Source organism: Cygnus atratus, chromosome 22 (genome assembly GCF_013377495.2).
Source record: "Cygnus atratus isolate AKBS03 ecotype Queensland, Australia chromosome 22, CAtr_DNAZoo_HiC_assembly, whole genome shotgun sequence".
NCBI lineage: Eukaryota > Metazoa > Chordata > Aves > Anseriformes > Anatidae > Cygnus > Cygnus atratus.
The window spans coordinates 4,180,734-4,194,992 of NC_066383.1; the positions used below are offsets into that span (position 1 = coordinate 4,180,734).

A 14,259-nucleotide genomic window follows, 5' to 3' on the forward strand; every position below is an offset into this window, starting at 1 on the left:
CGTTCTGCACATAAATATTTTTTTCCCCTGGAATTATCTCTAATTACGACATATCTCTTTTCATTTTTTTTTTTTTACTTTATTTTATTTTTATTTTTTTTAAGTGGGCAAAACAAACCCAAAGCAAAATGGAAAAGCACTAGGAACTCTCACCTAAATTTTTACCAAAACGGCTATCTTTCGGGCTGGTTTGGAGAGCTTTTCGGTTTGCTGTTTTGTTCTTTTCCACATAGGCGAACATGTGTAGGAAAGGGGGTTCTATTGGAAATGCTTAAGGCATTCTCGGTAAGTGAATGTTTACAATGAAATAGGACAGGGATTCTGTTGTTTTTCTTGCTGCGAGCCCTGTTTCTGTTGGGTTTGCCCCGGAGTTGTTGCTGGATGTGGAATTGTGAGGGTTGAAGGCCTTTCTGTCTCCTTTCCAAGTTTTAGCAGCGCTGTAAGAACACGAATCACGCTGTTTATACAGTAGAAGTTCTAACGAAGCACCGATACGCTCCATATCGCGGCTCTTTTGTCTTCTGTATGTGCTCGTGGGTTTAATCCCCCTGGTTTTTTATGCTCTTGTTTTTTATTCCCTCTTTTTGTTTTTAATTTCTGCCTTCTGCTTTAATCGTAGTGTGCTTGGGAGGGGAGAGCAAATAGCAAAACACGGCGAGCTTTGAGCCGAAAGAGTTAAAAGTTTCTTGGCACAGGAGCAGCAGTTTAGCAACAGATCAATTCATTTAAATGAAAGAAATCACAGACCAAGCCATCTGATTTTGAAATTTCACATCTTATGCTTCCACTTTAGAACAAAGCTTCTGTTTTTCTTTCGCTCTTATTAATTCATGCTGCTTTTGTTGAAGACTGTTGGTTTTCATAGAAACTTTAGGTTGTCTGTAGTCTGTCTCTTTCCCTCTTAAAATATGAAATCCGGGGGTGTATCCATCCTCTGCTAGTTGCAGTTAGTTCTGCTGTAAAGCCAGCCATAAACCTCTGCACATATAACAGCTGGTGTCAGAGCTGTTTTCACCCTTGATTACTGTATGTTTGAAACAGCTTCCATTTTCTGCCTTGCAGGCTGTACAAACAGTCACCTATGTGCTGTGAAAAATAGTCCTCTTCAGCCTCTCTGACTGTCCTGCGGGCTTTTTGAGCATATAGGGCTGGCTCTGTGGGTACTCATGGCACCATGTAGGAGGGGGGGATTTTCTTGACCCAGATAAGAAGTATTTGCCCCTCCAACATCTGTATCAAGCAGCAGTTGTTCAGACTGGCTGCGTGTGTGCCTGAACGCAGTCCCGCAGATGGAAGAGTTGTATCCCTCTATACCTTACCACGTACATCGCCCGTAAGCCACCGTAACACTTTTAATGGCCAGTTAAAGTCTGAGAAGGATCACAAGCAACTTTCTGTGGCTGTTTATTCAGTTAAATGCATTCGAGCTTTGGTACCCGTCCCGGTAGTTTTGGTCCTACATCAAGTAAAATTAAATAAATAAATTCATATAGAGAAAAGTTAGGGATTTTTAAAATCTATTCCCATCTTCCTTTTACATGACCTCCTTTAAAAAAAAAAATACAAAAAATAAAAAACGACTTGCTTACGATAAATGAATGTGCTTGGTGCAAGGATTCGCAGCCCCGTACTGAATTTTGATGGAAGCTTTTGCGCCGTGATGCTGAGCCTCTTCACGGTGGCATTGCGTCAAAGGAGAGGCCGTGGCGTTGGGGCATGGGCGAGCTCCTATCAGAGGGAAGCAGCGAAAGGGTGGGGAAGGCGTCCGTGTGCGGGGGGAATCCTTTTGTTCGGCTGCTCCCCAACCTCTGCTTCCCTGCACCCCCTGGAAGAAATCCTCAGTGAGGAAGAATAGTCTTAAGCCGCAGAAAGTGGATTTAGAAAAGTGGGTGGTGGGGGGGGGGAGAAGTATCAACCTCCACCTCTAGCGCGGCTATGGTTGGTCGTAGATCTGGACGCTTTTATTATTTCCTGCTCTTACACTAAGATCCCAACTGCGTGTAGGGAAACGGCAGGATTCGGAGCGTGAGTCCGTCCTCCCCAATATTGGAAATATTTCTGTGGGTGTCGTTGTGGTTACATCACCGCGCGCTCCTTCCTCATCTCCATTCTTGTGCAAAATTCAAATAATTCCCCCCCCTCCCCGATAGCAGCTGTGCATGGTTTTTTAAGTCGGTCTTTAACGTTGCGAAAGGAACAATAAAATGAAAGGCAAAACCGGCATCTTAAAACTTGGCAAGTGAAAGCAGCTTGGACTGGCAGCCAAGAATCCTGCTGTGGTGCAAAAAGAATAGCATCCACGAAGCCACCACAATCCGGGGTTTCTCTTCTTTTAACAATCGCATCGGCAGAGAGAAATAATTATTCCTTGTATCAGTGTTAAAAGAGTCAAAAAGCTTAAAATGCTTGCTTGGTGAACCTTCTCAAAAGCAGGTAACGATCCTCCTATTTGATTCTGTTTTATCAGACTTTAATTGGATAAGGATCTATATACGATAACTAATCGGTTTAAGAAGTTGATGCGTGTTACTAACTAGCAGGGGATGCATTTGCTGCTGCAACTTCCACGTTGCTTTATTTTTCTTAATCGCTTTGGTGCTGATAGAATTGGCAAACTTCGTAAATGCTTGTGTTATAAGAAATGTTTTATTTCCAGGGATTTAACTCATTGTGTGTGGGAGGGCAGGAGCGGATCGATCCAAGGTGTAACATGGAAAATAAGCTTAAAAAAATAATAATAATTAAAATTGGGAAGTCGGGGGGAGGGGGGGGAGTAATTTCTCTTTTAGGACCTTGTCTGTTCCTTTTGCTTCTAAAGCTGTAGCCTCTGGGTATATAAAGGTAGGACCCATTTCTTGAAAATTTGCCATGAAAATATCCATAAATGTTTTGTCTTCCAGAATACTTTCCTTGAAGACTTGGGCCTAGCAATATGGCAGCGCACGTTCGATAAGAAATCTTGTAAAGTGCTGCTACTGAGGTAATTTGGTTTCTCGTAGATCCTCCAGTCAGTATCTTTCTTTTTCTTATAACGTCTTCTTATTTTAAGTACGGAAATCTGTTGATACAGGTCTTTATACCTAAGATAGAGTGTGTGTGTGCATAAATATATATGAATATATATGAATATATATTTATAGGCCTGAATAGACTGGAGGGGAGGGAGGGTGGTAAGGGAAAAGAATGGGAATTATTTAGTGGTCGTGTTTCTTATTTGACTTATTTTCGTGGCAGAAGTATGAAATGGCTGCAAACAGCTTTTTACTCAGGCACACAATGCATTCCATAATGATCGATTTTCCTGGACAGGGCATTTATGCTTTGTGGTTTGCAAGAATACCACCCACAGACCAAAACCAGTGTTATGTCTTTAGAGACTTTATTTCTACATGTTTCCTTCTATATTCCTCTGGCTATAAATCTGGAAAATGCCAGTCTTGTACTGGCTTAATACTAAAGAAAGGTGTATTACTTTTTTTTTTGGGTGCCCCAGCTTCTAGAACCAAAGCCTTGTTGCTCCTGTGATCGTCGACATGTTATAGAATTAATAGTAAAGCAGAGTATCCTTGGCATAAAGATATCACAGTCCTTCATGTAAAGAATATGATCCTTAATGTACAGGTTGAGGCTTTTTGTTTGTAATCTTAGCATTCTAGTCAAATGCAGTGTGAAGACGATTGATTTGTTTGCCTATCATAGATTTTCTGCCACTGTGTGTATGTTCATCAGGTTTTCAAAAGGTACAATAACAGTATGGGGAATGTACAATAATCAATGTGGGGAATTGTTTCAAAACCCAGGTCTTGTATAATCTCCTTCAACCCCCCCAAATATATTCGATGTAAGTGAAATATTTTTTTTTAAAAAGCAGTACATATTGAAAAAATACTAATGCTCTATATATTTTAAAAGCAAAAACAGAAACAAAAAAAAAAGCAAAACACAAAATCCTGTTCCTTTGCTGCTGCCTTTATCAGTTTCAGAAATTCTTCTCCCTGAATTTGTTTTGCAAAATGCATGAAAAGAAACAGGTTGGTTCCTGGACACTCGTCCTTTACAGCATGTGGGTGCCACTGAATGCAATGTCTGTGCCACCCAGCTGCCTTTCCCCAGGGCTCACAGGAGTGCAGAAGTGGTCGATCAGATTCCTAGCGGGGACCTGCCGGAGTGCTTTATTTGGCACACATAGGTGCTTTTCTAAAGATAGCTATTTCTGCTTTCTCTCTCTCTCTTTCCTTTTTTAACAGCTGAAGCTATGGTGATGGATCCTAACACTTGTTCTCTTTTGTTCTGTGAAAGCCCGTCAGGTAGCAAGGCAGTGGGAGCTGCTGGGCCAGAACTGCAGCAGAGATCAGCCCTCGTTCAGGAGCTAAATAAAGGGCATATTTATATTTTCTTTTTGGGTCGACACCTAACAGCTGCCCTTACGAGCCTGCGGTGGGCTCTTAGAAGGTCTGGCTTAGTTCTGCCTCTGAGAAGAGCTGTGATAGTTCCCTAATAAAGATCAGTTGCTGAAGTGTGTTGGGTGCCTGCAACCTCCATTCAAACCAGTAAGAATTGAGGCCGCATGTCCTACCACAGGAGGTATGTACAGGCCACCCAAATGGTACATCTCGGTTTCCTTCAGGGACTTCAACTATACCCCAGTGGTTAGAAAATGAGATTGTGAGATATTAAGGGAAAAGAAGAATGCTTTAGAACTATGAAAACCTAGTAAAAATGTAACCTCTGCATAGTATGTGTGCTTCAATGAGCTCAGTACTTTCCTATCTCATACAAAAAAATAAGGTATTTCTCTGCCAGCAGGGGATACATGCAAATTCTCATACCCTCACATACATACATTAAAGTAAAGAAAATGAATATGCTCATAAAGAAAATATTCTCTGTTATGCAGTATTGCATTATCACTTAAGAGTGACATGCAAAAGTCTGATGGAAAAAAGCCTTTCCCTTGTAAGAAATACTGATACAGGCAGCAGCAGTGTTACTGATCCTAATACTGTGCCTATTAGGCCCTAATAGAAGGGTCAAGAGACAATTTGAATTACAGTCTTAGGTTCCCTGAAATAAATGAGCTTCGTGGTTGGAGGGTTTGGGTTATTTTTGGTAGGGGAACATTTGTTATATTCCGTTTGCAGTTCGGTTCCAAAGAAGTGCACAATACGTGTATTTGTGCGTGATGTGACTCTGTTCTGTCTGCAGGACCACGTGCTCCCCGACCCATTGCCTTGACTGCTGCACACATTGCAGGGCTAGACCTTTCCGAAAGCCGGGTGCTCCCAAATTGCATTTAGGGTCCTACGTAAAAGTTTTCCTGGTTTTTCAAAGATGCTCCACGCCTGCAGCTTCTGCTCTTGGTAGGAATTTCGGGCACTGAAAACTTTGGAGAAGCTGGATACTTTAAAGGTAGGTATCACAGTAGAAAGTGTAGGAATCTAAATTTAGACAATCAATTTAGCAGATAACCTTTGGACAGATGGCAAAAGTTTAACGTCTCTGGTGCTGGATGGAACAGGAGTTTCGTGTAACCCAGCTCAAGCAGCATTCCAATAAAGGAAAATTGTATATTTTAATTGCATACTTACCAGGCTGGAAAGGTTGAAGTGTTTTATTTTAAGAACCTCCACAAGAAGTGGGAGAACTTTTTAAAAGCATCCAAATAACAAAATTATTTTCCAAGTGCTGACTGTTTCATTTTTATAGAGAATAATATTAGCTTGCATTGATTTAGTTTGTCTTCTGAAGAAAGAGAAGAGGTAGAGAGCGAACATTTTGTGACTCTTTAGGCAACAGTTATTCTGACTGATTTTGTTCAAAAAACCTCCCTTTGGAGCTTACAGCCAGCCTGCTATGTGGCCTCGTTCCCCACCAGTTGCCCACCCAATAAAATTTCATTAATGGGAAATGTTAGTTACGCGGGAAAGAGAACTTGGAAACTTTGGGGGAAGGAGGGGAACACTTCTTGCTCGCAGTGACAAAACTTTGCTCCGCGATGATTTTTTGAGACTTACTAGAAAAACTTCTAAAGCAGTTTTATATTTGTTTTATATTTGTACGAAGAAATGCAGGCAGAGAGCTGGAGTTGGGGGAATTTTCTGGATTGGTTAGTGAAGTAAAAGGACTTTTTTTTTCTTTCTTTAAAAACAGAATTAAAATAGCACCCCAGCTCAGTAATGACTTCTCTGAAAGTTAAAACAACTCTTACGCAGTTGTTTCTTCTGCCTGTTTTAACCAGGCTGCCAGAATGGAAACGAGACAAGTTTTTTTTTGCGGGGTGGGGGTGTGCATGTGTATAACACTGCTGTGTATGTCCAAAACCTGCTCTTTCAGAATTTGCTACACCGTTACCGATATCCACTGACGTTGGCCATTAATTCTGTGTAATCCTCGGTAGTCCTGTCTAGCCAAGTAGCTGTAAGAGAGAAAGGCAGACCTCTTGCTTTATGTTGTTTATTTTCAAATTTGTTTTATTTTGCTGAGTTTTTAAAGGAAGCTGTAGCAGCAGAGCTGATGTTATAGCAAAGCCAATTAGCAACTCTTCCCCCCTCAGAGAAGGGGTGTTGGGGTGCGGGGGGGAGTGAAGGCTGCTGCTTACTAACAGCTCTGAAATTTCACTTGCAGAAATGGTTTTCCTCTTAAAAAAAAAAAAAAGGCAAAAACAAAAAATAAAAGCCAAACCTAGCAAATTACAGAAGAGCTCCATGCCTGTTGCCACAAACCCGTAGATCCGAACTTGTGGTCATATTCCACACAAGCTTGTATCTATAGGTATGTGTCTGTCTGGCAAGTGCACAAAGTGGTGTTTCTGCGTTTCAGCTGGCAATGTTGAACTCTGCTGTTTGTGTCTTCCGTCTAATGCACTTCCCTCCTCCCTTTTTCTTTTTAAGAAATACAAAATGAGAGCTGCAAATCTTGTTCTGCAATTATCATATCAGTTTTCAGCTTTGGGTAGTGTTAAAATACACGCAGACAAACCAGCAGCTCGTTTGTGCCTGAATAAAATGGGACAGGGGAGGTATTTGACATCAGCCCGAAGAAATGAAATCTCAGCTACGTTACCCGCAGGTCTGGCAGTGGGGCAGGGGCAGAGGTGGCTCTTAGGCTGTCGAATGCCGAGGTTGTGGGGACGCAGGGAGAATTGTTGCATTGATAAAGTAGCAGGGATCCGTTCTTTGCTTCGTGACGGTGATTTGTTTGTGAGAGCAATAGGCGCCTCTGCTCGTCTTTATAGCCAGTAACTTCCAATCTCCGGACACGCTGCAGGCTTGCAGCTCTGTGGCAGAGCAGGGATCAGCCCTCCAACTCCTCTCTCCCTTTAAAATTAGTTTATTGTAGAATCCCATTCCTCCTAATTTCATGGTATTTATTTCTTTTTAAATAGTTTTTAAGGGGGAAAAAAAAACATGCTATAAACTCCGAAAGATTGGTAGAGCAGGGGAAAAAAACCACGTAAGCAGGCAATATAAAACCTGCTGTGTAAAACTAACATTTTTCAGTTGCGAAAGTGGAACAATTATTTCTGAAGAAGTTTTTTTAAAACCCCAACATACAGATTCTGTACAAAAATAATTAGAACGTGAACTCAAAATAAAGTCTGACTGTTTCTTTCCAGCAGCTTTCAGTGTTATTTCTACCCAAAGATTTGGTCTGTATTTCCACTTTTAAATTTCTCTGTTTTTGAACTTGGCTGGTTTGACACATGCTGCTGCAGTCCAAAAATGTTTTTTTTTTTTTCCTTGCTGAATTTCCAGGGTTTTCTATGTGTTTTCTATTTATTATAGAAGCATAAAATGATGGCAAAGAAGGCATCTGCTAATAAAATTGCAGTCTAACTGCATTTCTTTCTCCCTGTGAACTGAAATGAGCTTTTTCTTTTTCTTTCAAAAAACGTACGGTTGGCCATTTTATATGACCGTGCATTTTGGCAGGCAATATTCCCTTCCTGCACATGTAGGACACAAAGTTGGGAAGCCGTGGCTGCAGTAGGTGTGTGGTTTCCAGCAGATCTCCTGCTGCTGGCCGGGCCGTGCAGTGCTGTGCAGCCTTTTTTGGGGACCCGTGTCTCTGGTCTCGTGGGCTCAGGGTGCTTCGTGTGCAGGGCTTGTAGCACGTGTCCACAAGCAGTGCTTTGGCTCTTCGTAAAATGGACAGTAAGAGGTGATTGAGGAGGGTGAAGGACACATCTCTTCCAGACAAGTGTCGCAAGGCCATATGGAAGCCATGCTGTGACATACTGCCCAGAACACGGACCCTGGGTCAAGATCTCCTCTGGGCATTGCTTGCTATCACCTGTGTAAGTGCTGGAGGCTCCCAGTGTCCCGAAACTTTCCTGGTGCTGGTTCCTGCCCTGTTTTCCCCTTCGCTAGTGGATGTTGCTTCAGCCGCAGTGGAATGAGCATCGGTCATCGTGAGCTAGGACAGAGGCAGGATGAGGTTGCATTTACTAGTGGCAGTGAGATTTGGTTTTTCCAGAGGCTGCCGTGTTTTTTGTTTGTCTGCTTTTATTATTGTTGTTATTATTACTACTACTATTTTATTTTTAAATTCCCTAAATACCCATCGCATTAGATTCCTACATTTACGGCTATAAAGAAAGTCTTGGTTCATTTAGTCTAACCTCCAAAGAGTTCCCACTATAAGGCATACTTCTGCACGGTGGTCTCTTCCCTGTAAAGCCATCTGAAGATGCCAGGCACCTGGCAGAATATGCTGAGAAAAGCCCAGAAGTTGTCACTGATGTTTTTGGAGGCTGGCACTTCAGGTAACATTGCTCTGCGAGTGCCACGAGCCCATGGGAAAGGAATTGGGCAGATGTGCTGCAAAATGAGATGCTCCAGTTGGGGTTGTGGAGGATTTGAAAGCATATTTTTGGATTAGAAAACAAGTATTTGAATCTAGGGAGAGGAAAGAGGAAACAGACTTTTCTTTTGTACCATATTTCGGTGCAGTCTCTCACCGACTATGTTGGGATCTGCTAATCAATATCCAGCTTTTTTTCTTTGGGTGAGAGACTTGATCTACACGTGGCTGGATGCTTAGCAAGCAAACTGCAGAAATGTTCCTCTAGGCATGGGACTAAGGTGTCGGCCGTGCTGCTGGGAGGAGAGCTGCCGCGTCCTGCTCTGAGGCTCAGCACATGTGCTGGGGGCTACTGGTTTTCTACTGCTTGGCAAGGAAAAAGGGGCAGCTGTGCTTGGAGATGCTGTGGGCCCCGCTGAATGGGCAGGGGGAACGTGCCCAAAGGAGCCTCTTGGATGCCATGGTCTTCTATGGCAATGTGGCCGCAGGGGAGATGCTGGCGTGGACACTGGTAGAGTGAGCACTTGGGTCAGCAGCACCAGCATCACTCTCTGAGCACGGCAGAGCCCTGGTTTCTGATGTGTAGCTCAGGTCTTTGTACTGGAGTGCTCTTTTGCTATACCTGTTTGCTTGATGCTGCTAAAACTGCCCCCCTGGAGCCAAACCTAGTTCTTGGTGTGGCCTGGCTCCAGCTTCTGCCTCCCTGCCTCTAGCTCGTGTGCCCTTCCTTTCCCCTCCCCTCTTCCTCCTCCTCTTACATTTTTTTAATTTAATGTAGCTTTTTTTCTCGTTAAGCTTCCCCCCACCTTTTATTAACCATAGCCTCTGATGTTCTCCCCCTGCCCTTTGTTTTTCGGCTCATCTTTTCGGAAAGCACCGTATTGTGTTCTCAGCGTTCATTTGTGTTTCTTTTCTGCCGGTTGTATTTCACTGCACTTCATTAAGTTTTAGAGCGAAACTCGAGTCTGACAAAATGATGTGAAGAACCTTGAAATGCATCTTCCCTTTAGGATGGAAAAAAAAACTAATTGGAGTCTGCGGAGCTTCTACCTGTATTTTCCTTATGATTTTTTTTCTTTCTCACTTTGTTGATAAGGAGCTTTGCATTTATGCAGCAGCTTTGATCCAAGTGCCATGCAGGGTGCACAGAGATCTCTTCATCTGTCACTGAGGCACAGCGGCCGCGTCACCGTGCACGGGCGCGCTGCAAAATGGCTCAGGGCAGGAAGTACTGGAAGCTTCCCCCAGTTTGCTGTTGCAGGGGAACTTAAGGAAATAGAAGGCAGTCGCTGTAGCTGGCAACAACCCAGAGCATCTGCACATAGACTGTACCAGGAAGGCCTTGGGGACATGAAAAAATCACAATATCCTCTCAAAAAAACGTGCTACCTTAATTAATGCAGTCCCATTCTCTATCAATATGCAGCCATTGCTTTAGTGCCTCCCAAGAGGGAAAAAAATGCCTCCTGTAGAACTGCGTGGCTGTGTCTGCATCTGGGGGAGCTTTACTACAAGCGTGTTTCATTTTGCCAGAGTTACAGTTTAATCCAGAAGCAGTAGTTCTTGTCTGAGGAAGAAAAACAAACCTCTTCCAAAGCAAACTCTTCTTTTTCTTCAGATTTGGTAAATCGTGTCCTTCTCCCTCAAAACAACAAGACTGTTTCTCGTTTCTGTTAATGACATCTTTCACTGAAAGCTCTTGTAACGCTGCTCGCAGACAAGCGTGTTACATGGCACCCACTGGGGTGCAAAAATTATTTCACTTGCCTGCTCCCCCTTTTCCCAGTCTCGTCTGGTGTGGAGCACAGTAAGCCTTTGTCAGCAGAGAGGAGCACACAATAGCATTCGGGTAATTAGTATAACCATATGCAGTGGCAAATGGGAATCATGATAAGCAGAATGTGATTGTGTACCCTGGAATTTGAACCTTATCCAAATACTCTTATTCAGATAATCAAATCTGGTTAAACTCTTAAAAGGCAGATAAATAACTACTTCAGTAATCTGATTTTTTTTCCTTTGTTTATTTGCTTTTAATCAGCGAGGGAGAAAATAAGGAGAGGATGTTCTTAGACACGGATGTTTGAGAGGCAGACACCTGTCCTTGAGCCAGGCAGTCTCCATAACGTAGGAGCAGCAGCCACGGTGACCTGAAGGAGGAGAGGTGTCCTTGGTTGAAGATGCTTGGTATCACAGTGGAAAGCAGCCTCGCCACGCCACCCTGGAAGTGGCACCAGGCTTTGATATGGCTTTCTGGCAATCCCCTAGGAGTCCTTTTACTTTCTGTGTGTGCAAAACCAGCGTTGGCTCTGGGTCCTCTGCATGCTGTGCGGGATCTCGAACAAGAGTGCTCAACCTGGGCTCGCTGAGCTTCACACCAAAACCATAGGTCACTGCTCAGGCACAGGGCAGGTCTGGGCAAAAAATATGAGGTTTTGGGGTCATCTAGAGTTGTCAGCTTTGCAGCGTTGCCCACTAGTGTCCCTAGACCCATCTGTGTCATGTTATCCAATGCAGGGCTGCTGCTGTGCTCCAGCTGCTGACAAAAAGCTATGCATGGTTCAGGAGCGAGAGTGTGGCTACCCTTCCCCTAGAAACTACCAGATATTGAAATGTCATGTTGAGTAAATCTTTGGATTGCTGTAACTCTTGCTAAAAATTCAGGCACAGACCATTTTTGTAATGCCTTGACAAATTTTGGAAAGCTTTCAAAACATTATAGTTGCTCTGGATTTCAGCTGAGCCCAGCTGAGGAGACTTCTTGCCTTAACTTGCAGGCTTTTGAAGTTCCCAACCTTCTTAGCCCACCTGCCAGGCTTCTAGGAGAGTTCTTTGAGCCTAGAGATAAACTTTGAACCTCTCGAGGTTCCTCATCACAACCAAGTCCCAATAGCAAAGTTGCATCGAATAAAATTAACTGAGAGAGCTGATCAGTAGGAATCGTGTCAGCATTTCCATTGTAAAATCTCATCAGGCTGAGGTTTTTGAAAGTCCTCTCTTTAACGGATCACTCCAGGCTGAAATTTAGCAAACAAGATTTCAGACCTCAAACTGGAACAATATCATTTGTGGGTTTTGGTATTTACTTTTCTCTCAATGACTTCAGGAAGTATGTTTGCTTCATGAGGATTTTCTGCTTCCCACCCCCTCCTTGGCTAGCCCTGCAGTAGCCTGCTTGGGATCTGAAAGTGAAGGTGGGTTCTTCCTTCTTCGGTATCCTTCACAGCCATAAAAATTTGGACCCAAATCTCAGCTGATGATTTTGCTGCTGGTAATAACAAAATAGAGTTCTGCTTTCTTGAGCTCATTTGTACTGAGCTTCCATCGCTGGCATCATTGTTATCTTGACTCTGTAAAGTCAATGAGTGGTCTGTAAACACACACAAGTGTGGAATAGCTGCAGGGGCTTAATACATGGGGGACTATTTTCTGTGTCATTATAATTTGGGGATGTTGTACCCTCTGAAGTGCTGCTTTTCCATAGAACATGACTAAATTGCTGCTTTGCACAGAAGAAAGTTTTAGAAGAATGGAGTATTCCAGCCATTAAATCCTCAAAATCAGTGCTGGATTTGAATTCTGCCAGCTGTCTTGGGAAATTAAATGTAAAGCTTGGATTCATCTAGCGTAGAGTAAGGGAAGCAGGTTTCTGAGATCTGCTCTCACCTGAAGTCCACGAAGGGAACGCGCAGTAAAACGAGCGACGCTTCTGCACAACGTCCTAGTCCAGACCAAACCTGCACCTTGATCTCAGGTCTTCTGAGGTCGGTGGCATGGGCTGTCATTAATTTTGGAGACAGAAGCCCCAGATCTGGCTGAGAGGAACTGCTAGAATGAAGTGTCCTCCCCATTTGAAAATCACTGAGCACAAGCGCTGTCTGATCCTGATGGAGGACAGGTTTTCCCCCATGTTTACTGCAGCTACGGTGTGTATTTAACAAGTCAGATTTACACAGAGTAAAGGGCATCATTTTTAGATTATACTGTCGCTTTAAAATAGAACTGGCTTGGCTGGGACGGAGATTTCCTTTTGTCCACAGACGTGTGAAATCATTTTTCAGATTCTGAAACAGCGAGGGGCCTAAAAGGGTGCATGAACAATAGGCGCTGGGGCACATGAACTTATATAGGAACGCACGGCTCCATGTGATGCCATTCTCCCTACCACTATATTTAATAGGAACTTTTATGACATCGATATGTATGATAATTGAACATTGTCATTAGATTACATATTTACCCTAATTACATAATTAGATATGATTGTGCTAATTGGGTAAAGACATAATTGACTAAAATCACCAGAAAACAAACAAGGAGAGTCATGCCACCAAAAGAAAGCGTCTTAATAGACATCGGTGCTGTGAGTCTCTCTTGCTCTCATCCCAAAAGAGGAATCTTCATGGTTCATAGGTAGTTCCCAAATAGCCAGGCACTGACAGATGTAGTGAAGGTGCTGAGGTGAAGGTAATTAGGTGACTTCTGTTTTAATATTAGATCTCAGTTCCTCATGTCAGTAACAGCAGCAGATATTCTAATTGATGGCATGACTAGATGTGCGACACTTTTTTTCTGCTTGAAGTTACTGTTCCTCTGGGGTGCAAACACACTTTAATCTGTCCGAGCTTCATCTCAGTTCAAAGTGGTGGGAACAGGGTATCTAATTCTGAGGCCAGGCTCTCATAGATGGGGAAACTTGCCCAGATAATTTCTGCAGCAAGTTGTGGAGGTGTCTAAAAATTGACTGGAGGGTGAGTATGGTATCAGACCCTGGGACAGAAGCTACTTGAGTGTTTAAAAATGCTTTATTTTAGAGTCTCTTTTTTTTTTTTTCTCTGTAAAGTAGCTCTCAAGCAGGCATAGGTTCTATAAGTTCCACATAAAGGCTCGCTTATTCCCATTGTATTTGTGCAGATTGGCTTTGGCATAGATGGAAACTTGGACGAGAATATTTTCTCGGTGAGGACCTTGTCCCAGGCTTGGACATGGCCACATCTCGGAGCAGGTCTCGGTGCTCGCAGTGGAAGGACGTGTGCCAAGCGGGGCACAGCTCCCCGGCTCAATATAGTGGCGAGGGAGGGAGCGAGAATGCTCCTTGACTAAGTGCCAGCACAGAGCTGACAGCTCAGGGATTTGTAAATGTGGTGATGAAGAGGAAGTTGAGGTTGCAGTGGAAGGGAGGCAAGGAGAGGTGGCGAGTCAGGAACAAAACAGGCACGGTGGCATTTGCCAACCTGAGAAAAAAATTAGGTTATTTAGGCTCAAGTTGAGAGTCTCACTGGTAAAGAATTTTCTCTTACATCTATGAAAGGGCCTTTAGTGAGTTGGGAATAAAATGAAACAAAACAAATTTTCTTCCCGACTATTTTGGAGCAAATTCTTGAAGGATTCTTTGTTCAGCTCAGCTTTATAGCGACATGGTCTGCAAGGTGTGCCTTTGTCAGTCTCATCACAATG

General features: G+C 43.2%; 1 long non-coding RNA gene across 11 annotated transcripts in view; it reads left to right on the forward strand.

The window, feature by feature from the left end:
- Nucleotides 1–14,259, forward strand: part of LOC118252531 (uncharacterized) — a 51,048-nt gene that overhangs the window by 18,859 nt on the left and 17,930 nt on the right. For 10 of the 11 annotated variants that reach the window (XR_004780158.2, XR_004780155.2, XR_004780163.2 and 7 more), the window contains 2 exons: nucleotides 2,901–2,980; nucleotides 5,206–5,409. This is a non-coding gene — a long non-coding RNA (uncharacterized LOC118252531). Of the gene's footprint in view, nucleotides 1–1,946; nucleotides 2,434–2,900; nucleotides 2,981–5,205; nucleotides 5,410–14,259 lie in introns of those variants that run through there. The other variant, XR_004780159.2, reaches the window with a different exon arrangement.